The sequence below is a fragment of the Vespula vulgaris genome, chromosome 11 (assembly GCF_905475345.1).
Source record: "Vespula vulgaris chromosome 11, iyVesVulg1.1, whole genome shotgun sequence".
Taxonomy (NCBI): Eukaryota; Metazoa; Arthropoda; class Insecta; order Hymenoptera; family Vespidae; genus Vespula; species Vespula vulgaris.
Window position 1 is genome coordinate 6,602,106 of NC_066596.1, and position 26,862 is coordinate 6,628,967.

The following is a 26,862-nucleotide window of genomic DNA, read 5'->3' on the forward strand; positions in this document are numbered from 1 at the left end:
TCTCTTTTTTTTTTTTTATCGTTCGAGAAAGTAAAAAGCAAGAAATCGAAAAAAACGATACAAAAATGAAAAAAAGCGTACACTTAATGCGTCCTTCGAAAGGTTCATTCTTTTACCTTTCCGATCATACATATGATGATTAGATGAATGAAAAAAAAAAAAAAAACGCGTGCGGAAAAGTGTTCCTCGTTTTATATTTCTTTCCTTCTTTCTTTTTTGTTTTTTTATTGTTCTTTTTTCTTTCTATTTTCTTTTCTTTTTATGTTTCTCATCTCACACAGTCTACGTCACCCACCTGCCTGGCATTCGCTCGCCTTTATCAACCTCACCGATGCGAATATTAGTTTCATTTGCAAGGCTCACGACCTTTACCATCCGGCACGTCGTTCATTTTTCTTCATCCGACCGCATTTTCTTTTCCATATGTAAGTAATGGCAGATGGAGTTCAGGAGTGAGAAGAGACGAAGAGAAGACGAAGAGAAGAGAAGAGAAGAGAGAAGAGGAGAAAAAAAGAAAGAGAAGGAAGACTAGAATGAGAAGGAGAAAGAGAAGAAGGAGAAGAAGAGGAGGGTTTGAAATGATAAAAGAGTACGAGGGAGAAAGGTGGAAGCCCTTTTCGCGAGCGTTTAACGCGTCCCTCGGCGAAGAACGATGAGCGAAGTTCATGGAGATATTAAAATCGAATAATATTAAAATCGAATTCGAATATTAGTGCGTAGAAAAATTATTGTCCCGATCGTTGAAAAAACCTCAAGAAAAAAAGAAAGTAAAAAAAAAATATAAAAAAAAAAACAGGAAAAATAATAACAATAATAAGAAGTAGAAGACGACTAAGAGGAGGAGGAGGAGGAGGAGGAGACTGAAAGGAGGAATTCGACAAAAAAGGAGAAGAGAAAAATACAGATTGTGCGATTATTACATTTTCAGTGTACAATAAGAAAATAATAGAACAATCAGGGATTATGATTGTGAAAGACAACGATGAATGGTGGTGGTAGTGGCGGTACTACATTTGTCCGCTAATCCGAACAGTCGAGGAGCGTTTTAAAGTCGATATAAATCGGTTTAGCCGCGGTCTCGACCGCGAGATTCATCTCGGTCTCCGCTCGAGCGAAGTAGGTGGTGGTGGTGGTAGTAGTAGTAGTAATAGTAGTAGTAAAAGTAGTAGTAGCAGTAGCAGTAGTAGTAGTAGTAGTAATAGTAGTAGTAGTAGTAGTCGCTCGAGTCAAATCAAGAACGATGAGAACGTAGAAGGAAAGGTTGAGAGATGAGAGAGACAGAGAGATAGAAAGACAGAGAGAGAGAGAGAGACAGACAGATAGACAGACAGAGAGAGAGGGGGAGAAAGAGGGAGAGAGAGAGAGAGAGAGAGAGAGAGAGAAAGGAAGGCTCGACAGAGTTTATTGAAGTATCGCTAATCCCACGGGATGATCCGGCCAGGGGTAACGTGGCAGCTGGGGTCCTGGCACAGAGAGCGAAGCGCAAACCAACGTATAACCGTACGACGCTATGATTTATTCGCTCGAGTCTCGAACCCACAATCTGTAAGGCTTAGCAAGTCCGCGTTCTCTCTCTCTCTCTCTCTCTCTCTCTCTCTCCTCTCCTCTCTTTCTCCGACGTTCGTCGTCCTCCGACGACTCACTCTCTCCTTCTCTTTCTCTCGCGAACGAGCGAGGCTTTCGAGCGAGCTTCACCGAGCTCGCGATATTAAAACCCATCCGTTTCCCTCGAGCCGAGCTTCACCGACGCTTCTCCCTATTACGCTTTTTCATCTAGCCGAGTTAAATTCTAGACAGAGCTTGCGACTGCATATATATATATATATAAAAAGTGTGTGTATGTGTATCTGTGTGTATGTATATATATATATAGAGAGAGAGAGAGAGAGAGAAAGAGAAAGTATGTATATATATATTCAGCTACTTCATCTATCGTTCGTCCATCAAGTCGATCGAAAAATCATTCTAAAGACATCCAACTTAAAAGTACCTTTCGAAAACTTCTTCCTTCTTACCTAAGCAATATTTTGTATTTAGATAAGATTAAGACGATTGCAGGTTGATTTTCTCGTAAGAAATATTTGGAAAATACAAAAGATATATATATATATATATATATATATATATATATATATATATATATATAATAATCTTAATTCGTTGCTCCAGGACTTCCCTTCGAAATGAGATCCCTCGGCGTCGATGGTTTAAGGTCAGCTCTTGTCAACCCTATTATATCTCTCTCTCTCTCTCTCTCTCTCTCTCTCTCTCTCTCTCTCTCTCTCTCTCTCTCTCTCTCTCTCTCTCTCACATCTACCTTTTGCGTGTTACCAGCACGTTTTATCGAGGCGACTCACGTATTTCGGTGATGACGTCACGCCTGAAGAGCGAGCAAAATATAAAACCGCACGAGGACCCTACCAAAAGCGGTCGACAGGTATGTTTGCGGTCGAGCTAGACTACGCGACCAGCAACGATGTTTGCTCTCTCTCTCTCTCTCTCTCTCACACACATTCTCTTTCTGTCTCTCTATGTGTTCTCAAGAGTACAGAAATGTGAGTTTACAAGCTCGTATCAAGAGGGGCACTACTTAAGAATGGCGTCCTCAAAACTGTTCCCACGTGCGTTGTCCTTGTTTTGGATGTTTGGAAACAAAGAGGAAAAAAGAAAAAAAAAAAAAAAAAAAGAAAAAAAAAAAATACGTAAACGTCAGTATCCATTACCGCGATGATATATGTACCTACTTGATTAGCCATCGACGATTTGACCATTCGCACGCACGAATAATATAGATCTTAATATAGTGATACCTACATGATTCCAACGATGATAACTATCATTTTCATAACGTGAAACACGCGAGACGAATTTCAAACTTACATCAATTTTATTTAACTCTTTTTTTTTCCTTTCTCTCTCTCTCTCTCTCTCTCTCTCTCTCTCTCTCTCTCTCTCTCTCTCTCTCTCTCTCTCTACGAAACAAGCTCTCCATAAATTTGCGTGTTGATAAATGATAAATGATTTCGTTCGACCTTGTACCGAATGTGAAAAAAATCGTTTTATCGTTTTAAAGTAATATATAATGTAATAAGGTGATCGAGAAATTTCGAGATGTAATCTTAATCGCAATCGTAATCGTAATAGTCAAGTACTTAGATAAGTAAGTTAAACAGCGTTACGCCAAATTCTCTAATTCCTACGACGACGAGCGAAGAAGATTGGTTCGAACCACCATCGATGACAGGGCGTATCGCTTTTGTAACGTAATAATAGCCGAGCGTGACGACAAAGCCACGCGACCGACCAATAGCGAGGTGTGCAAAAGCCGCAAGGGAGGAAAAACTTTCTCGACACGTTCTCTCCGAGTAGAACGAAACTTCGCTTTGCTTTAACCGTTAACGGGCCGGCTAACGGCGGATTGCGGAAGACAGTTATCGAACCTATAACGTTTATTGCTTCGTTAAGCATCGCGGAAATTGTTTACGAAGCAATAAAACTCACCGATCCAATAAGCGCACCCTCTACCTTTCTTTCGCGCTCTTTCTCTTTCTCTTTCTCTCTTTCTTTTTCTTCCCACAGAAACGAATAAGTGGATATTTTATCTCGTCGAATCGTAGAACAAAATCGTTGCGATCGAAACGCCAAAGTCATCGGGACACGATGATCGATATTATAATTAAAATATCTCGTTAGAATGTTAATAAAAAGAAATGAAAAGATAAAAGTTAGATAAAAATGTCTCGTTAGAAAATTGACAATCGTGATGTTCACGTTGGTCATCGTTTATCAAAATTTTTTATAAGAAATTGTGCGATCTATGGACTTGCGTATATATACGTAAATAATATGTAGATACAGTAGTTAACAATTGTTTATAAACAATAGTTTAGAAAAGAAATACAATTATTTATAAGAGACCGTTCAAGGAATAAATATAGACGTATAGATTACGAATTATATGAATTTGGATGAAATTGTTTGTAAAAATTGTTTATAACAATTTTTTATAACAATTATTTATAAAAAAAAAGTTCCATGCATCGAAGCGCATATATATCTGCGTATAACGCGAATTTAATTTAAAAAAAAAAAAAGGAAAAAAAAAATTGTTTATAAAAATTGTTTATAACAATAATTGTTTACAACAAATTGTTCAATGTGTATATATACGCATATGATCGCGAATGACATGATTTCAATCTAAAAAAAATTTGTTAAAAAAATTGTTTAAACAAATTGTTTATAAACAATTGTTCATTAATTATTAACAATATGATGAAAAAATGGAGAAATAATTATCGTTTACAATGATCTTTGTTTCAAGTCTCTACGACATCTGGTTGCAGAGATATTCCCATTTAAAGCTCGTTGATCCATTGACCTACATAATTACTTTCAAGAAGGTCATTGACACACTGACCTACATAAATTCTTGGAATTTACGCATGTCAGCTGACTAGCGTAAATACTTTTTCCATTTACTACGATGCGTACTCGCATCACCTGTTCATTGAGTTTATGAATGAAAAATTTCAAAGTGTTATATCTTCGTAACGGGAAGTCGTAGAAAAGCGAAAAAAAAACCATTTTAAAGGGCAAAACGTCCCCTTTTTAACCATGCACTTGAATAATATCGATAAAATAGAATCGATTTCTCTGATATCTGACAAACATAATTCTTCTACGTAGAAAACGTATTTGATAAATTTTCAAGTCGAGTTTCTCGACAGTTAATTGCTAAAAATTACTTTACACAATGTTTCGTAATATTATTTGATGTAAATGAAATCATGTATGCACATACATGAGGGATTAAAACAATTGGAAAGTTTAAAGCAGTAAATAAAGTCGTTACGAGGAGGCCACAATTTTGCCCCCGTAGTAGACGAGGCCGCTTGTGCATGATGGATAATCCTAAAACACAACGGTAACTCATTGTTAGTCGGACGTAGCGTTACCATAAAATATCCATACATATACATACGTGCGCAGAATGTAAAGGAAAACGCGTATAGTCTCTATCTATCTATCTTTCTCTCTCCCTTTCTCTCTCTCTCGCTCTTGAATTCCTGCCGTTCAGGATATAGAGAGAAAGAGAGATAGAACGATACAATGTTATCGCAACTAAATCTAGACGGCACCATGCCAGACAGTTAAATTATTAGGGCGTAGTATAATTGGCCGTAGCAAAGGATTGTGGCTTGCTTCAACTACCACCACCACCACCACCACCACCACCACCACCACCACCACCACCACCACCACCACCACCACCACCACCACCACCATTACCATCACTACCACCATCACCACCACCATCAGTACCACCTTGTAGTAGAGTTCGGTTTGGTTAGGAATATCTTTGTATTTGAGAAAAGGTCCAAGTGAGAAAGAAGGAAAAGAGAGAGAGAGAGGAGGGGGGAAGGAGGGAGGGAGAGAGAGAGATAGAAGCTGAGTGGTTGTCCTCGTTCTAATCCTAGGATTTCGCACGCAGGCTCGAGAGTCTTTCGTTGTATCACGTCGTAAACCGTGGATGGTCCGCCGCTACTTTCTCTGGCAGGAAAATAAATGTTATTTTTTAATTAAATGTGAAACGCGACGGACCGGCTTGTACATACTTTAGCATTCGTAGCACGCTGTCGTGAGAGAAGAGGGTAAGAGAGAAGACTGTCTTGGAGTATTATAAGAAAAAATTCAATGCCGGACCTCGTTTAATAACTGACTACTTGCATTCTCTTTCTTTCTTTCTTTTTCTTCTTCTTCTTCTTTTTTTTTTTTTTTATAAATTTATTTATATAACTAGTTAGAAAGCTCGAAGTCAAGTAGAGTATCGTTATCGTTAGAAAATTTGTATATGCATTGCGCGAATAACAGGGAAATACGAGATGCTCTGATATCGGAAAGAGAGAGAGAGAGAGAGAGAGAGAGAGAGAGAGAGATTGAGAAAGGGATAGCCTTCGCTTTCAGGTAATTACGGTAATGGTTTTGTTCGAGGAACAAGAAAAAGTTGATGGAATGAAATACTTCGTACTCGAGGAGCGATTTCTTTTCGGTATCGTTTACCTGACTCGTCTGACGTTAATTAATTGCCAAGTATATATAATACATACATATCCACTATATTAGAAAAGTAAATCGTAACAAAATATGTCTTAATAAAAAACAAGTCATCGACTCGCAGCACTTTCATAGTAATAATAAAAATAATAATATAAATAAAAATAATAATATAGTAATAACAGTAATATATATATAATATAGTAGTAATATTAATATCATTATTATTATTATTATTATAGTAAGCATATATAATTATTACAAAAGATTTGTATCGATTGCAGGAATAGTAATCGTAGCACATTCAGAATATTTATAGCTTCATTAATCCGAATCAGATTCATTTGCCGTAACAAATTAGCTCGATTAATCTATCGATACACCATTCTTAAGAATACAATTACCGGTGAGAACGTATCGATAAAGTAAGATATATAAATCCCCGATGAATTAAGCGCAAAGGAGAAGAGTCCTTATCCTGAAGGATTGGCCTTTCTTCGTTTAGCGGCGAACGAAAGAACGAAAGAACGAAAGAACGAAAGAACGAAAGAACGAATCTTTCTCTCTTTACTCTTTTTCTCCGGCGCGTGCCGAAACGTGGAAAACGCTTAATCCGACCAGCTGCCTGCCTGTTTTACGATCGAACGAAGAGAAACGGTGGTAAAGGAATAAGGCAGAAAGAGAAAGAGAAAAAGAGAAAGAGAAAAAGAGAAAAAAAAACAGAGAAAGAGAGAGAGAGAGAGAGAATGGAAAAGAAGTAAGAGTAGAAAAGTGCGCTCGTCACGTCACGTCGCTCGTCATTTATTAACCATTATTAAGCTGGCTAGAAGAAAACTAACACCGTCGTCTGCGGATCTTTATTTTGTATACGCGTTGCGAATACAACGCTCGAGATTATCCTCGCTCAGCGAGCCTGACTGACGCGAAATTCGAAAGAAAATCCTTTAATCCGGCTCTTTCCTCTCGCTTCACGTCGAAGAGAGTATAAACATTGGCGATGGCGAAAGAGGAAGTAAGAAAGGACGAGAATCTATGGATGTCTTTTTCTCTCTCTCTCTCTGTCTTTCTATTTATCTCTTTTCTTAGCATACTTTGCGATTGCCGGTCAATCGACGTCTTCTTTATAGCCCACCTTTTATATACATGTTCCGTGTCTTCTTTCCTCGCACCTTTTGGTATTTCAAAAACGAAATGTAAATACACTTGCCAATATTACTCGATCGAAAGATCATCCCTCCTCTCTCTTTCTCTGTCTCTTTACGTATATGTGTGTTTCTTTTTATCTCTAGACTACTCGTTCTTGCAACACGAAACAAGATCGATCGATATGTCTCGACGTAACGCATCAGTCTTTCCCTCGTTACTCGACGAGAAAAGCTTATGCTCTCTCTCTCTCTCTCTCTCTCTCTCTCTCTCTCTCTCTCTCTCTCTCTCTCTCTCTCTCTCTCTCTCTCTCTCTCCTGTTAGAAGCTTCATCGACCGAACATCCTTTCGTAATAAGCGCGAAATGCCAAGTATGCGGAAAACGCGTTAAAGATCACGCCAGTTTTCTTGCTCGGCTGGGTTCAACTCGACTCAGCTCAGCATCGACTGATAGCAAAATTCGTTTTCGTGAAAGCAACCCTATAAGTAAGTGTATAAGTACGACGGTTGGCCAAACACCGAAACATGATACCACACTGGTCGCTAAAGTACCTCCCTTTCTCCTTCTCTCTCTCTCTTCTTCTCTCCCTACTACCCCATCTCTACCACTCTCCCACTCTTTCTCTTCTTTAACAAGATTGCATACGATTTCATAAGATTTTATGAGAAACAATTTCACAAGAAACGGGATTTTATGAGAATCCAGTCGGAAAAACCTGCTAAGGTTGTTCCATCGGAGGAGAACTCTGACGTTGAAAATAAAACGTGTAAAATGGAGAGAATTCGGAATGATTGTTCAAATTGTTTTCATCAACGTCTAATTCGAGTTCATTTATTTTTATACCTTCATATAATTCGTAGAAATATATCGTACAATATATTTTCTCTCTCTCTCTCTCTCTCTCTCTCTCTCTCTCTCTCTCTCTCTCTCTCTCTCTCTCTCTCTCTCTCTCTCTCTCTCTCTCTCTCTTGTTAATCCATCAAAGATATTTAACAAACTCAACAAAATTATCTCTCTTTACAAAGTATAAGAGATTACTCGTAAATTCGATTTATTAGAAAGGAATCGATTGAACAAAAGCCAAGGCAGACTTTATTATCTTAGGAAACATGCAGGATATCTCCAAGTATCGAACCTCCTGGTAAGTATAATTGCGAGGGATAAAAGGTTGAAGTGGTCGTCGAGCTGCTCGTAACCACCCTATTAAACGAGCCAGCAAGAAGGGAGAGTTGAAATAATGGTGGCATGAAGGGCGATGGACGCCCGTATCGGTGATCTGCCCCTACGACCTGTTCCAGGATCTAATTACATAAAAAACTGCCTTTATCTCGAAGGCTTCTCGTCTTACAGCGAAAAACAGAGACAGAGAGAGAGAGAGAGAGAGAGAGAGAGAGAGAGAGAGAGAGAGAGAGAGAATACTTCTCACCCATTTTTGCTTTTACGAGCCATCTTAGGCATCTCTTTCTCTATCTTTTATTTTCTCTTCTCTCTTCACTCGACGCCTTTTTTTTCCCTTTCCTTTTCTTTTCTTTTTTTTTTTATTTCATCCAACGAAGAAAGAATCTTATGAGATAGGCGATTTCAACGTTCACCGTGCGTCGATAAAAATCGAGATCATATAACGGTCCTCTCTATTCTTCGAACGATTTATCAGAGCTATTCATTCTCACGTTCCTTAACGCTAAAGAATTGGGGGAGGTGATGGGTGGAAGCAGGCGGTAAAGAAGAAGAAGGACGTGAAAGAGAATTATAACAAATGAGACGAGATAGGAAATAAAAACTTTGCGTTCCTACTCTTAAGTTGGAAGTTTAATGAAGAGCGTTACATGCAGGTAGAGTTACCTCTCGTAAGTTCCCATGAAATGGCTCTTTAAATCTTAACGGGATTGGAAGGGTACGATTATCGGGGGGAGGGTGGGTTAGGTAGGGTAGATGTAGCATAGGAAGGAATAGGGTCGTCGGGGTACACGGAATGGGTGGAATCGGAGAGAAAACGTCGTTAATCGTCTAACAAAGCTGCCGTAGAGTGGGCGTCACTAATCAGCAATGACCACCTTGATCGAAAATAAATTCTTGGATAGGTGTAACCAAGTAAGTAAGTAGCCCACTAGCCGGATTCCTACCTGAGCACGAACGGCACATTTCTTTATTGCGCTTTCATACGTGTACCGTATACGATACGTTTCCAAGAGAAAGAGAGTAAGGATTCGAGAGGGTTAGAGAAGGGTCGAGAAGAGGGCCAAGAAGAGTTGGAGGTGTGGGTACCGAGCGACCCTTGAAATTCACCGGGCAACGGGTATTACCCGAACGGAATACGTATATACCTAACCGTTTCGGATATAAATAAATCGGGAGCTAGTACTTTCCGACATTTTTCCTCCTGAATTCTTGCTATAAAGAATTTATTATTGTTACTATTACTATTATTATTATTATTATTAGTGCCATTATTATTATTATTATTATTATTATTATTATAGTAATAGATTAATCGAATTTTTATTCAAAGAAAAATTCTATTAATATTTTCGAAAGGACTCTTGAAACTCGGCCATCATCGATTCTGAATATGACAACATCGTAGTACTCATATGACGGGAGGTTGTTAACAGAGCGGACATTCTTGATTGCCAATGATTGCAAGCTGACTCTCTCCCTCTCTCCCTCTCCCTCTTTCCCTCTCTCCCTCTCCCTCTCCCTTTCTCTCTCTCTCTCTCTCTCTCGATCTCTGTCTCTATCTCTCTGGGATATTTCGCAGTGAGGGTCTACCACGCTAATGCTATTGTAGGACGTAGGACGAAGGCCCTTCGATCGCTACGAGCCGATCTCCTCCTTCTACTTCTCCATCTCCATCTCCATCTCCATCTCCTTCTCCTCCTCCTCCTCTCTCATCCTCAATCCTTCTCTCATCTACCATACGCTCGACGACTCCCTTTGCAATATCGAAGGAGATTATTACTCGTATCACCTCAATCGTATGTTCTAATCTATAACATTACACGAGCAAAGAATCAAACCGAAGACATTTTGGACTCTACTAGAATAATCACTGATATTTCAAAGAATGAAAGTAAATAATCAAGGATCCTCGAAATATTACAAAAGCAGCATTATATATATATATATATATATATATATATATATATATATGCAATGCTTCTTGCTTATTACAAAATATTCAATCAATAACAAATATGTACTTTAACCGATATGGATCGTGGCACAATCTCTTACATATAACGTATGTGTGTGTATATATATATATATATATATATATATATATATATATTGTATATATGTATGTATAACTATATATATGAAAGAGTTTTATGAATACCGTAATGAATTTAGCGGAATTAATTTGATTCCTGCGAATTCAAATATTTGCCAACTGTTTGCGAATCGTCGGCTACAAATTAGTTTTAAATCGTATCTCATGGATGATTAATGGAACGGCTAAAACGTAATCGCGAAATACGCTTTGGATTGCGTCGAGCGTGCGTACGATTACACACTCCGGCTGGTTGATAATAATAGAAAATACTGTAACGATCGTGCTCGAGAACCAATCGGTCGCCGCAAAATGCTTCCGAGTACGGATTGTAAAAGGAAGCCGGGCACATTATATACATATATATATATATATTTATTTATTTATTTATACGATCATATATACATGTATAAATGCATACATATATATGTAAATGTATATATAAATATCATACTACATAAAAATGTAGTATAATATATGTACATACGTGTATATAAATAATATACATGTACGTATATGGCACGTTATAAACGAATATTCCATTTCTGTAGAAATTAATAGAATGCCTGCGAAACGCATTGTTGCTCTCGTACTTACAAGAGAAAGCTTCCTACCAGGCCGCTGGTAGTCCCTTTTATGACGTTATAAAAGTATCGTAGATCCAATAACGCGTGAAACGCTTTTAGATCGTAACTCTGCCGTAATAATAGATCGAAATAGCCACGCCGATGGTATATCACGTTTTCGAATTTCCCGCTTTATGAGCTTAACCATAGGACCACGCATTTTTCACATATAAATTCTTATATTTACTATTATTATTTATTATTATTTATTATTATTGTTGTTGTTGTTGTTGTTGTTGTTATAAATGATAGAACGTGAGACTTGGAGCATTATCCTGATCGATAGTTTCCCATAATATATACCTATTTTCTCGAAGAAATTTTATTAAGACACGATCTATCATAGATATCGATCCTAGGACATTGTAACGTGTGAAAATAAATTTTCTTTTAGCTCGACTGAAACAAAGCATCGAACTCTCTCTTTTTCTCTTTCGCAAAGTTCAGATTCGTTAAAATCTCTCTTTCTCTCTCTTTCTCTCTTTCTCTCTTCCTCGAAAAATATTGTCGATCGATCGAAGAAGTAATATAAATCCATGGGGAGCTCGATATCTGGGTAAAACGTAAATACTACTTTATAGCCCGTGTACACGTGTATAAAGGATTTTCACATAGTCCGTACTGTATACACCGTGTATATATACTAGGTGTGTAATCGATGAAAGCAACCACCGTAGTCGTTTCTCTTAGCGTAACACCATTTGATACAATTTTGTGGATCTCTCGCGAAACAAATGCAAGTCATTTCTCTTGGCGTTGATACAAGAACGATCTAAACTCGCGACTTCTCTTGGCTATTCGTCTTCGAGACGAAGCTAAAGCGACGTGCAAAATTCTTTTTCTTTGTCTCTCTCTCTCTCTCTCTCTCTCTCTCTCTCTCTCTCTCTCTCTCTCTCTCTCTCTCGTTTTCCTGGTCCCTCCTCTCGTATGTTCGCGAAGACAAAAGTTTTTACAAAGTGCAGGAAAATTGAGATAGATGTCTACATATGTATAGATATATACGTGAACACACATACATAGGTACGTACGTACGTATATACGTACATACATATATATATATATACGTACGTAGATAGATAAAATTAAGCGAAAGAACTTTGGCTCGCAAAGACTCGACGATATTCTTTCGTATAAATATTTCTTTGGTAAACGCGAAATAACGAGCAATGGCAATCCAAGTCCGAGAGCGAATGAGTAATTATAAGTGTACCCTTAGATATCGCGACGACGGCATTGAAAATCGCACGATCTCGATCGGATATTTTGCACGACACGGTACTATTTACTTTACATTAGGTCGATGTACGAGACTCGAAAACGCGAACACAGTAACGATACAGCTAACGTACGCGAAAGCTGTCCAAATACGCGTCACCGCGTGGGATGAGAAAACGTGACGATAAATCGATAGAGAAGAGGGAGGAAGAGGAGAGAGAGAGAGAGAGAGAGAGAGAGAGAGAGAGAAGGAGAGGGAGACGAGAGAAAGAGAGTTACACCGCCCGCGGCGGCTTGGTTTGATTTTTATTACATTTTCATTTTTCCATCTCTCCGTTTGCGCGTACACGCTCGACGAACGGGGAATGAAAAAAGAAAGGGGAAATAAAAAAAGGAAAAAGAAATAGAAAAAAAAAAATACATATATATATATATATATATATAGAGAGAGAGAGAAAGAGAGAGAAGAACTTGGACTACGGTGCAACGACCTTTGTACTTTCGAGATTATTTTACAAGAACTACCAATCGAAATCGAATGAGCGATTTTTTTCTTTCCTCTTCTCTTTCTTTCTTTTTTTTCTGTCTTGTTTCTTTTCCTTTTCCTTTCATTTCTCATTTGTGCTTACCAATTATTTTGCTATGTAACGTATAAATTATAAAATCTATGTAGGTATTATACGTACGCTCGAACGCGGCCCGATGTCGATTCGCGTTACGCATACAGACTTTAAACCGCGTCTTGGAAAACGCTTTCGGTAAACTTCTCCGTGATCGAGAATAAATATTCTCTCTCTCTCTCTCTCTCTCTCTCTCTCTCTCTCTCTCTCTCTTGTGCGCGTGTGTGCGTGCGCGCAAACGTTAGATCTTACGAAAGTAAATTTACGATGCTGGGCCAGAATAAAACGGTGACGAAGCGGAAATTATCGAACTCATCCAAGTCTATCGTTAACTCGATTAATCTCACTTTCCTGGTAATTACAAATTTTATATTAATAATAATAATAATAATAATAATAACAACAACAACAATAACAATGATATTAATAATACATAATAACAATAATAATAATCATCATCATCTCACGAAATAGCTACTCGTTTGATTATATAGGCAAACGGAAGTTGATCTCGTCGAGAGGATATCACGATCATAAATCATTAAAGCGAGTGTATCTCAACGTTTTACGAAGTACCAACCAAGCAACCAACCAACGAACCGACCAACCAACCAACCAACCAACCAACCAACCAACGAACCACCCCGTTCCAAGCAAATTTTATCGAGGGCGAGATTTTAACGAGGGCGAATTCGCTACGCGTGTTCTCGTTACGTCACCGTTGATATCACCAAAAGAAAATCTGCAAGCCGGCCAAAATCCAACCTGGAAATTTCACATGTCACGGTTAGTGTCGTCGAGCCGTTCGCGTATAATAATTCAGCTTGTATCGTGAGTAATCCGTACAAGCTCCCTCTCACTCTCTCACTCACTCTCTCTCTCGCTATGACTACGACGATGCTGACGTACGTAGTAGTAGTAGTAGAGTAGTGGTAGTAGTAATAGTAATAGTAATGGCTGGTGATACTGGTGGTGGTACTAGCGGTGCGCTAGTACTGATAGTGATAGTGGTCGAGACATAAATTAAAGTCAATTTTCACGCGAGGGAATACGATAGGGCACGCGTGCCGTACAGCTTTTCAACTCGAAAATTTTATTCCCGGAAAAATATATACGTATACATATACATATACATACGTATATACGTATATGTATATACATATATATCACTACGGACATTACCACAGCGATATCGGAGATTGACGACAAATTTCCCAACAATTTTTCCACTTTCCCTCGATTCGTTGTCACTTCTGTTTCACGATTTAAACGGATGAATCATGTATATCTTTCAAGGAAATAAAAGTGCCGAAGAGGGATGGTAAAGGGATGAAGGGGAGAGTAAGGGAGAGTTTCTTCCAAGAAAGAACGTCGGAAAAATTCCTTCGCTTTCCAGATAAACGTACGGACGTACCTACGGTACATGCTACATGGTACATGGTACAACCCGAAAGAAGAGAAGGCCGAATATAGTTTCCGTAGTGTCTGGTAAGGGTGGGTGCGGTCGGTGGTAAGATGGATGCCCGCACTTACCGGCTGACTAGAGATCCTTTCTGCTTCCTGAAGCATCCCCTACGAAGGTTAGAGAAAACGCATTCTCCAAGTTAACCTCCTCGCGAATCCGCCTTACGATCTATGACTCGTCTCTTCTACTCTTCCCTCTTTTTTTTTCTTTTTTCCTTTTTTCTTTTCTTTTTTTTTTCTTCTTCTTCTTTTTATTCCAAACTCGTCCGATATAAAAGTAAATTTATTTTTAAAAGCTTCGTTCGTTTTACAAAAGGAAAGTGAAGAAAGAAATTTCTCCAATTTGTTTCGTATAGTCGAATTCGAAACTGGGATCATTTCTAGCGAGAATTTGAAAAAGTCGATAAAACCGTGTTAGGATAAATCACCGAGATAAGAAAATTCCATCAAATTTGAAGGAAATTAGTCAATTAATTTCCAACGAATCAGATCCGATCGCGGATCAACTCGAGAGGAAGTTTGCCGAGGTTACGCGCACAAATGGCGTAATGTACGAATAGATCAATACATTTCCAGAGAAACATGACTAGTTAGTAGTTCTCGTACATACATATGTCAACGTGTTTCGTCAGTTACGATTAAGTGGGACCTAGCTAGTACGTAGGTAGGTATGTAGGTAGGTAGGTAGGTAGGTAAGTACGTAGGTAGGTAGGTACCTATTTTCCAAATAGGTACATACTACATAAACTCAAACCCTTTCCTGTAATGTATCTAACAGATTATCAACGAATCTTGCGGTTCGTTTGATATTTGAGAGATGATATTAGCCAACTAACAAATTATTCATCGATTTGTAACTTTTACCTTATTTATTTTCTGCTTAATTTTTCTACGCGTTTCTACGGGGAAAAAAAAAATATATATATATATACATATACACCGTTTATTTCTCGTTTCTCTTTATAAAATATCAAAATTATTACACGACACTTACATATCCGATTAAATATAGGTATACGTCGAAATTTTTCTTCCCTCAAGCTCGAAACGAAACGAAACGAAACGAAACGAAACGAAACGAAACGAAATAAAACGAAACGAACCGAAACCAGTCGTGTCTGTATTTTGACGCAAAATCGGAAAGCTTAAAGAGCCCGTAAAGTTACTATTCTGTTAAGGGAAAATGTATTGTCAGGAAAATTTAAATGGTTCAAATCGACGAGGAAATGACCGGTTGCTCGAGATATCTAACAACGAATCGTACATATATGAAAATACTCGACGACTCGTGGAGAACATCGGCGGGGTCAGACAAAGAGAAAGAGAGAGAGAGAGAGAGAGAGAGAGAGAGAGAGAAAGAGAAAGAGAGAGATAGAAAGAGAACGAGAGAGAGAGAGACAGAGAGAGAGAGAGAGAGAGAGAGAGAGAAAGAGAAAGAGGGACGGTACGTGGAACAGCGGAACAGGGCTTCGCCGTTGGAAAATTTACAGCGGCGAGAGTTGAAATTGCGAGCGTAGAAATTCCGTAACAATGGCCCGCGGCCCAGTTTTTGGATGATCAAATAATGGTTCGTGTTTAATCTTACGAGAGGAAAGAGATTACTTTTCCCGTAACATTCCGAATTTAATACGTGAAAAAAATAATCGACGTGAAAGCATCCACCTCCACCTCCTCGTCCTCCTCTTCTCCCTTCTATCTACCCCCCTCCCCCCCCCCCGGTGGATTCATAGTAAGGATTTTAATTTTCACGATGTATTTTGTTTCACAAGTTCGTTAACGGTAATACGGCCCTATTTTTGCGTATTCCACTAGGGAAAATATCGTCTCTTGATCGCCCTCGAGAATTCTTATAGGTTCTTTTTTCTTTTCATCTTCTTCTTTCTTTCTTTTTTTTCTACCACTTTTTTCTTTCTTTTTGTTTATATATATATATATATATACATATATATATATTTTTTTCTCCTCTTTTTTCTTTTTTTCTGTCACTCTTTTTTTTCTCTTTTTTTATACATACATACATACACACATGTATATATACGTATATTTATTTTCTTCTTTTTTTCTGCCACTTTTTTACACTTATAGATATACATACATACATACACACATCTATTTTTCCACTTCTCTCTCTTTCTTTCTATTTTTTTTCTTTTTTCTTTTTTACGACTACGCATTCGAACTGCAGAAAAATCGTCGATTAATATCTAAACGGAGACGACCTTAACGCCACGCAAGTCCGCAGCCACGGACCTTGAAAAACGGCCAAACTTTGGCAAATATTTTTTCTAACCCCGCGCAGTTCTCGCCCCTATCTCCCGGACGTCCTTTAATTAATTACCGCGGTAAGCGTGGAGCAAGGTGTGGAGGGGAGTGGTAGTGTGCGTTCTAGCGAGGAACGGAGAAGTGGGATGAAAAAGCTCGACAGGGGGTGGAATACGATAGAAGAAGAGCAAGATGAACTGGAAGGACGAATAAAGAAAAAGAAAAAAAAACAAAAAAAGGAAAAAGAAAAGGATAAGGAAGGGGAAAAAGGGTCGAAGCGAGTTGAAATAGAGGCGGACGATGACTAGTAAGAGAAAAGGGAGGGGAGGAGGGGGAGGAGAGGAGAAAAGTAATGGATAATACGTTTGCTTTGCAAACGTAGAGGAGTTTCAAACAGTCCGTGGTAATTGTTCAGTGTAGATGTTCATTGTTTCGTATCCTTCAACATTTTCCTGAAGAATATATATATATAAGTGCACGCGTGCATATGTATGTGTATATGTGTGTGCGCGCGCGTATAAACATTATATCTTTCTCCTCTTCTTTCGTGATAAACTCGTACGTTTTCCCTTTTAGCTTTATGCAACAGATCCAACATTAGAGATCGCATAATTAAAATAACTCGCGTAAAAATATTTTCAACGATGAATTCCTGTAACTAAGCTAATGACGTTGGAATAAAGAATCATGCTTTGTACGCGATATGTTTATTATTTTTTCAACTAGAAGATACCGATTCGATCGGAAAATACAGTTTTCTTTTATCTCTTTCTTTTCCTTCTCTTCCTTTTTTTTTCTTCTCATTTCTTTCTCAACCTATTCTCTATTTGCAAAAGACACGTAAAAGGTCTCGTAATACTCTTAATATTCCGCACTGACAAGCTTTTAATTTCCGTTTCTTTCAAGTACCCTACTCTCTCTTTCTCTCTTTCCCTCTCTCTTTCTCGATACAAAGAGTAAAAGAGAGAAAGAAAGAAAGAAAGATTGCAAAGTCGTAAACTTCGTTGGCTCTTCGTTTCTCAACACTTCACACGCGATAGTTCCTTCATTAAAAACGTAGCTTCTGTTAACGCCTATTTCGCAATGGTACTGATATTAGATTATTAAAAAAAAGAAAGAAAGAAAGAAAAATCAAGAAAAAAGAAAGAAAGGAAAGAAACGATAAAAGAATTCTTGCAATCTAACTCGAGTTATCGTTAACGAACGTCTCGAACAACACAAGATGTAAAACCTGTCGTAGTTAATAATTACGTGCGATAATTGAAATGTTAAATCAATCATCTGTTATATATTTCGCGATACGTATTCTCTCTCTCTCTCTCTCTCTCTCTCTCTCTCTCTCTCTCTCTCTCTCTCTCTCTTTCTCTCTTTCTTTGATACATACATACAAAACACACGCGTGTACACGCATACGCGTCGTCTCACCAGAATACCGGCATTATTTACCAGAGTTGTAGGAGGTTATAGTATATTCGTTGAAAGAATCGCGAGAATGTGTGTGCGGTTATGACGCAAACAGAGAGAAGCACGCTTCAACATAGAGACAAGAATGCTCTTTCAAATGTCTAATTTTGTACTCGGCTGACCAAGAGTGGAAGGAAAAAGACAAACTAACAATAAGAACAAGAGGCTACTGGAGTAGAGAGATGTTCCGTGGAAACAAGAAGGGAGAAAAGGGAAAAAAGAGAAAGAAAGAAAGAAAAGAAAAGGAAAAAATGGAGAAAGGCTTGTAACATGCTCGGAGAAAACTGAGGACAGAAAGAGAGAGAGAGAGAGAGAGAGAGAGAGAAAGATAGAAAACAGCTCGGGAAGCGAGCGCGTTGCACGAGTCGAGTCTAATGAACGAATGAGGTCTCTGAGAAAAAGAAAAGAGAAATAAAAAAACAGTCCACGTCGCTTTTGCGGTCAGTTACTTCCCACCCTGTATGTTCTCTGCTTTCCTTTCAGTCTCTCTTTCTCTCTCTCTCTCTCTCCATCTGTGTGTGTGTCTGTCTCTCTCATACGACCACTCCCCTTTCCTCGAGTCTTTCTTCCATCCTTTCCTATCCCTCTCTCTCTTTCTCTCTATTTCTCTGTCCTTTTCTCTCTTCATGAAACTTTACCGTCCGGGAAAATTTCAGGAGCCAAGAAGAAAAGTCGGCTAGTTTTTCGTCGTCACTGCCAGGAACGAAGTGCACTTTCTTTTTTCTTTTCTTTTCTTTTCTTTTCTTTTTATTTTCTTTTTGTTAAGGTCATCCGCGAAATTAAGAAGCTGCAAAGTGTTTTAAAGAAATTAGCCAAAGTATGCTACTACCCTCAGAGACCCCGTTTGCGTCTCTCTTTCGCTTGCTACTTTTTCGTCGTCATCTTCTTCTTCTTCCTCTTCTTTCTCTTTTCATTTTTTTTTATCTTTCTTTTCCTTTTTTTTTACTTCTATCTCCTTCTCCTTTTGAAACGTCCTTTGCATTATTCAAAAGCAAGCAAACCGATGCATACAATAGTTATTAAATTTCTTGCATAGAAAGGGCACGTTGAAAATATAACATTATATAATGTTAAATCGATCTGAATCTAACTCAAAGAAATATTATATTTCAGAGATATGACCGAAACAGACTGACGTTCGAAGAAGACTTCAACGAAAGGACATTAACGTCTCCTTGAAGATTCTTAACGACGGGGATAGAAAGGAACGAATCAATGGATCGCAGGAAATTAGAAGAAAAACGTGTAGGATATAGAACATGAGGGAAAAAGAGAATGAGATAGAGAGATTGAGAGAAAGAAAGAGGGAGAGTAAAAGAGAAAGAGTGAGAGTGAGAATCGTGCGGAAGCTTCGATTAGGTTCAATTAGGTGACAGGGATGGTCGAGGTACGTTCAGGAATTCACGAAGGGTCAGGGTGATGGAAGAAACGAAGAGAGATAGAGATAGAGATAGAGATACAGAGAGAAAGAGAGAGAGAGAGAGAGAAAGAGAGAGAGAGAGAGAGAGAGAGAAAGAGAGAGAGAGAGAGAGAGAGAGAGAGACAAGGACGTTGACGAGACAAGGAGGTACATCACCGGAGGGCACGTCGTCAAATGAAGCGAGCAAACGAGAGGAAGCTTCGTGTACGAGAGCGATTGTCGATGGAAGTCTCAGTTTTCTGTTCTCATCCGGCACGTCAATGGAGTCACCGGGTCGTATGATCGATTATCGGACCCTTTCTCGTCGTCGTAGTCGTCGTAGTCGTCGTCGTAGTCGTCGTCGTCGTCGACTTTTCTTCCCTTTCTCCTTATCCGGATTTACCGGAAGAACAGAGATTTCTATCTTACACAAGTTGTATTTTCTTACACACACACACACATATATATATCGACAATTGGATTCCAATAAAAGCTATCGACCGTACAATAAATATGAAATGTGATATAATATTTGCACTTACAATTTATTTCTTTCCTTTTCTTTTTTCTTCCTTCCTTGTTTTTCTTTTCTTAAAGTAACCATGTAACTTTCAAATCTCTCGACGATTTGAAACACTTTGTTAACTCTTCAAACGCGAAACTTTTTCTTAAGGAACTCAACGATTTGTGCGATTACACGTGTCTACACAAGCGAGTGTACGCATCAACGAACCCTTTGATAAAGCATAATAACATCGTGATTCTCAACATTTTATCAACCGAACGGACGAGAGGAGAGTTAATGTACCATGGTTCCTGATAATATTAATTAACTATCGATTAATGTAATTAATCACGCAGTATAACTCAATTTCTCAATTTTGACAAAATATTTCCTCTACCTTTCTCTCTCTCTCTCTCTTTCTCTCTGTCTATCTGTCTGTCTGTCTGTCTACCTCTCTTTTTGTCTAGTTCAATCCGATAAAATTAATTGCAATAGAAGTCAATTTCTCAATTTCGACACAATATTTCCCCACTCCTCCCTTTCTCTATCCATCTATCTATCTCTCTTTTTGTCTAGTTTCATCCGATAAAATTAATTGCAATAGAACGCAGCCTAGCTTTCCTCAGCATGGAGTCACACTTCATTAGTAGTTGGTTACCAGCGATGACGTTCGAAGAGTAAGCTTAATGAGTTCAGCTACGTCGAGAGAAAAACATACGAAAAGAGAAACGGTAATCCAATTATGGATAATTATCCAGGAGGGGAGGTTGGTAAGAGTTGGAGAGGAAGAGGAAAAGGAGAAAAAGAAGAAGGGTAGAAAGGGGAAGGGAAACGTCGTGCTGGCACCGGACAACTTATCGACTGATTAAAAATACTTTGCCGTGGTCGGAAGTTTGCTCGCGTGTGGCCCCCAACGTCTAACTCTCCCCCACCGTTCGATCCAGTACTTCGTGAGAACACCCTTCTAACAACCCTTCCTTAGACAACCTAACCACCCACCAAGCCTCCAGAGCAACCTCCCTTCCTCCTCTCCTCGCTTCGCCCTTTTAAAGACTTTTTTTTCAGACTCTCATCGACGCGAACAACAAACGCGAAATAACCCCTTGCGACTGGACTCCGGAGTCTTTGGCACGAGAAGCACATAAAGTGTAATTAATCATAATGCTGAAGCATAACTACATATTACCGAGTATTATTCCTACGTCGGAACAACGCCCTTTCTTTTTTTATTATCTTCCTAACGTTTCAAAAACTTTATTCTCGTTTACTCGTTAGTTGTGTGAAGATACCTTTGTTATATGTGTGTATATATATATATATATATTTTTTTTTCTTTTTTTCTTTTTCATTCTCCTTCTATCTATTCATCTCTATCTTTCTCTCATATTTAAAATGGCGAGATAAAGACAGCGATGATTAATTATGTTGACAGAAACGTAAGATAAGGAGTTAACTTATCTGTTATACTTTCTCGAATTACAATTACTCATCGATAACGGACAAGAACGGACCCTTATCACGGACAAATCTTTTCATTAATTACATCTAATTATCTGATATCGAATGACCTACGGTTAATAAATAAGAACAGCTGTTTTCTCCGTATAAGATAATACAGAAAATGATACCGTCTTTTGTTTCATCAATGATGTACCCGATATATGGTAAATCACAACAGATTTACGTCAGTGGAGGAACTTACCTTCACCCGTTAGTACAGACGAGGCGTTCCCTACACGGACGACAGGCCGGTCGGTAAGGCAGAGGGGATGAAACGGTCGGTACGAGGATCAACGTGGGTAATGAAGAACTCGAGCCCTATTTCTTACAGTTAATTGTTTTTGGGATAAACTTTTGGGGACTACCCTCTTCGGGACGCTAGAAATTAAGTATAACAGAAAAAAAATAAATAAAAAAAAAAAAAATAGAAAAAAAATTAATCATCCCCTCCAGCTCGATTTAATTCGATCGTTTCATTCATAAACTGGATATCGGTTGAATGAATGAATAATAAGAATAACGACGTCGGATTTATTTTATTTCTTTTTTCTTTTCTTTTCCTTCTTCTTTTTTTTTTATTCTTTTGTTTCATCCCTTTTCTTCAATGATAACGAAGAGTCGAGTGTTCCTGAATTGATATGAATAATTAAAAAAAAAAAAAAAAAAAAAAAAGAAAGAAAAAAGGGGGGAATTAAAAATAAAAAGGTACTCTTAAAAATATCATTTAAATCGTAACCGCTCGAGAATGAAACGTGCGCTTTTACTAGCACATACGTATTACTATTCTCTTACGAATTAAATTCGTACGATCGTAAGTTCTGTGCTGTTGTAAATAAGTCGATCGATCAAATAAAATATATAACATACATAAGTAAAACACGTATCGTGTGCTTATCAGAATAAAATCTGTGCTATCGGTGAAAAAAAATTAATGTGCATATAGCGACGAAGGATACCAATACTAATGTACGATACATCAACGTGCATAATGATCAACGATCGTTCGAAGGACGTATGTATTTACTTATTCGCTACGATGTCGAAATAAAATACGTGCATTGTGTGCACGATTATTCGATATTATCGTAATTAAAAAAAAAAAAAAAAACGTGAAGAATATTATAAAATGTGCGATAAAAATTAAACGAGTCGTGCAAATTAAGATAACGACATATTCATGAGAAACAATTCTTCTTTTTCTTTCTTTCTTTCCTTCTAAATAGACGTATTTCGAAGAAAATGAATTTCACTTTTCGTGGAAATGAATTGTAATGGTTTTGAAATGGAAACAAAAAGATGAAATACACCTTATCGTCTCAGTAAAAATTTGGCGAATCTTTTGCATTACTCTTATTTACACGCGTAATGCGTTTATGATGCGTATAATAATTTACGAAAAAGATTCGTACTTGTTTGATAATTTTTTTCTTTTTCTTTTTCTTTCTTCTTCTCTTATTTTTTTCGTTCAAGAGAAACAAAGTATGTTTCGAAAAAGAGAATAAAAGAACAATGAAACAAAAGCTGTTGGATCGAAATGCATGCGGGCGTACTCGAAAAGAACGAAAGATTGTTTATATTGCACATTCATTCATACATACACACACACATACATATAGCATACATATATACATATATATATATATGCACGTCATACACACACATATATATACATACATACAAGAAAAAAGCTGCATAGCAACACGCGTGTACACGTTCAGAATCCCGTAACTTTATTGTTAGATAATTGATACTCTCTTTTACAGGTATTCGTAAATATACATGTATGTTCGTGTGCGTGTGTGCGTGAGAGAGAAAATACGTGTATGAATTACGAGTATATACCGTATGCATCCTTCTCGTCGATTTATCTCGTCGATTTAAAAGCCGTAACGTTAAACAATCGACGTTCAAATAATTATCTTCAAAGATAAATGACAAAGTAAGCTCCATTAATTATCTTCTACAATGTATCTTTTTTTTTACGATTAAACGATTAGAAATTTTCTTACGGACAAAGGAACGCATTAAAATTAAATATCGCAATTTGTTCTCAAACATTCATTGATTATTTTACATGAATCGATTACGTTATCAAGTAACTACGTCGTATTTGCGTACGCAGAAAAAGTAAAGTGAAATATTCTCGGAAGAAAAAAGAATTTGTTTGTTCGTCGAAGCGAATAAGCATGGCGATCAATATGAAAAAGGGTGCCTTGAATTTCGAACTAATGAAAAAAGAAAAATCCAACGCGAACGTTCGTCGATTTTATCGTACGAGAGAGAAAATAAATATAAAAAAGACAAAAAAGGAAAAAAAAAATACGATCAGAATAAATTAAACGAGAAGCGAACGAAGAACATCTATATGTACGAACATAAATACATACATACATATATACATACGTGCAACGGTCGTTACTTTTTGACAATTTTTCATCCCCCAAACCAAAGGGATGATCGTGTATAATAGATACGCACCTGTATTTCTTTCTCAGATTCGATCGTTGTTAGATCCGTCCTGAAATCAAATATAAAATAATTTAATTTACACACGAACGTACAGCGCGCGTGAAAAATTAATTAATTAATTAATTGATTGATTAATTGCTTAACAAATATATTAAAATTTCGTCGATACGAACGTTTTAAAGGGACGACGACGAACGTGCGACTGTGCGTTTGATACTAACGTCGTAGATCAATTTTTCTTCGTAAGAAACGAAGAAAAAAGAAAAATAAAACAGAACAAGACTTCTTCGATTCGATATGTTTACAATATATAATAATATGAATGACTAAGACGTAGAGAACAAACAAGACGAATAATTATCAATACTTATTCGTTTCGTTTGCGATCGACCTTGCCAAAGGTGAAAGCGCGCACGTAGACCCAGTCTTTTTCTCGATTTGGTCTCCTTCCTTTCTTCCTTCCTTCCTTGAGTCCGCGATTCGTATTCTCCTTGCGTCTTTTATTATATCTTGCGAGCATGTGCCGGAAGGTAATTGAAACGTTGAGAGAAGGAGAGAAAGAAAGAGAGAGAGAGAAAGAGAAGGAGAGAAAGAGAGAGAGAGAGAGAGAGAACGGGAACGAAATAACAGTAACTGCTACGCGATTTTATAAGACGATAAAGCGTATCGCGTGTAATATAACGTTTTTAGAAGTAAAAGACCGAGCGAGAAGGTAACAAACTTACATATATTATATAGGTTAAGTTAATTACTTTATCGGTTTAAATTAACTAAAGATGTAGATATAAACAAACTTAGAAATATATATATATATTGTATATACATATTTATATTAAGGTGTAGATATTTAATATAAAATAAAATAGAAAGAGAGAGAAAGAGAAAGAGAAAGAGAGAAACAGAGAGATCGCTTCTAAACAAATATATATATATATATATATATATATATATATACACACACACAAAGATCAAAAGAAAATATAACATAGGATGTTAGTTTCGTGTTCATTTCTATGCACTGTGAATAAAAGATAGGACAAAAACGAGAAAGAATTTTCCATCGACGATTGTGTATATATATATATATATATATATATATATATATATATTTCTATGTATGTAGATATATATATCGTACATACATACGTAAGAGCTGTCGCGGAAACGAGCGTCGAAACGAGGCAGCTTCGCATTTCCTCGTTCTCTCTTTCCTCTCGCGAGAAAAAAAGAAAAAAGAAAAAACGAACGATAGCAAACGAACGAACGAAAGAACCAAAGAGAGAGAGAGAGAGAGAGAGAGAGAGAGAGAGAGAAAAGGAGAAAGAAAGGAAGAAAGAGAGAGACAGAAAGAGAGAGAGAGAGAGAGATTTTCCATTGGGCGATCGAATCGTCGACGAGTGTGCGAACGATCGCCCGAATGCCTTTTCTTCGTACCGTAAAAATGCAAAGAAGGGAAAGAAGGGGATGAAACGAAGGAAAAAAGAGGAGGGGTGGGTGGGTAAGGATAGTAATAGCGATACCGATGGTGGTAGTGATGGTGACGGTGATGTTGATGGTAACGCTTATGATAGTGGTAGTGGCATTGGTAGTAGTGGTGTATCCAATTCAAGAGAATTTTCTTCCATTGAGAGATTTTCAACGACGACGACGCGACGCGAGGACTACGTAGGATAGGTTCGAACGATCGAATCTTTTTCGTAGTCGTCGTTGTCGTTTACAAAGAAAAAAAAGATAAAAAAAAAAAAGATAAAAATGAAGAAGAAAAGGAAAGAGAAGAAAAAACGACGTTCTCGAGCATTCCTTCTTTTCACCGAAAATTCACGATAATATAAGGAGGTGAATTCTTTATATGTATGTATGTATGTATGTATGTATGTATGTACATACATGTGCAATACGCGGATCTATGAAACATTTCGCACGCTGCACGTTGCATTCTAAATCGATCGACAATGAAAAAGAAAAGAAAAGAAAAAAAAAAAAGTGGAAAAAATAACATCGTTCGGAGAACAAAAGTGAAAGCCCCGATATCGATCTTTCAAATACAATCGAACGATTACAATATATTAACATTTTTCTATCAGTCAACCTTTCCAGAAAGACAAACAATCTGGTACTAATTATAAAAATTATCGATAGCGAGAAAGAAAGAAAAAAAGAGAGAGAGGGGGGGGGGAGAAAGAGAGAGGGAGAGAAAGAGAGACAGACATACAGAAAAAAAGAACAAAAAATAAAAAAGTGAAAGAAAAAAAAATGAAATACCCAACACACACTCACACACACACAGAGACATAAAAAAAAACAAAAAATAAAAAAGTGAAAGAAAAAAATAAAATACCCAACACACATACACACATACACGATTACCAGAAGAATCGAAGAAATGGATCAGCAATGGTAACATAACCATAGACACACATAAATCCATACATACATACATACATACATACATACATACATACATACATACATACATACATACATACATAGATATTAAATCGATCGAACGCATTCGATCGGTCGAACGATCTTTGCCGCGTAGGCGGCGTATTGCGACGGATGGCGATTAGGATATAGAAAGAGAGAGAAAGAAAGAGAAAGAGAGAGAGAGACAGAGGAGTAAAGGAGAAGGTATATAGGAAGGAAAGAGTAGAAGGGAGGAATGGAGAAATGGAAGGGTGAAGGGATACAAGAGTGGAGGGGAGGATGGGAGGGGAAGTAGAGGAAGAAGAGGAGGGAGGACGCGTGCCGCACGGTGTTCCTGGCGTGGCCGCGATTCCTTCTCCTCCAGCTGTTGTGCACGCGAGAGAACGGACCTCCTGCTCGACGACGCGAGGAGACGAGGAACACGACGTTAACAACGACA

At 37.7% G+C, this 26,862-nt stretch overlaps 1 protein-coding gene across 12 annotated transcripts in view; it reads right to left on the reverse strand.

Annotated features, from left to right (window-relative positions):
- LOC127067432 (tyrosine-protein phosphatase Lar) overlaps window positions 1–26,862 on the reverse strand; it is a 479,322-nt gene that overhangs the window by 311,438 nt on the left and 141,022 nt on the right. For all 12 annotated transcript variants that reach the window (XM_051002292.1, XM_051002293.1, XM_051002297.1 and 9 more), the window contains one exon: window positions 24,006–24,045. The gene's annotated coding sequence lies outside the window, so the exon portion shown is untranslated. The remainder of the gene's footprint in view (window positions 1–24,005; window positions 24,046–26,862) is intronic.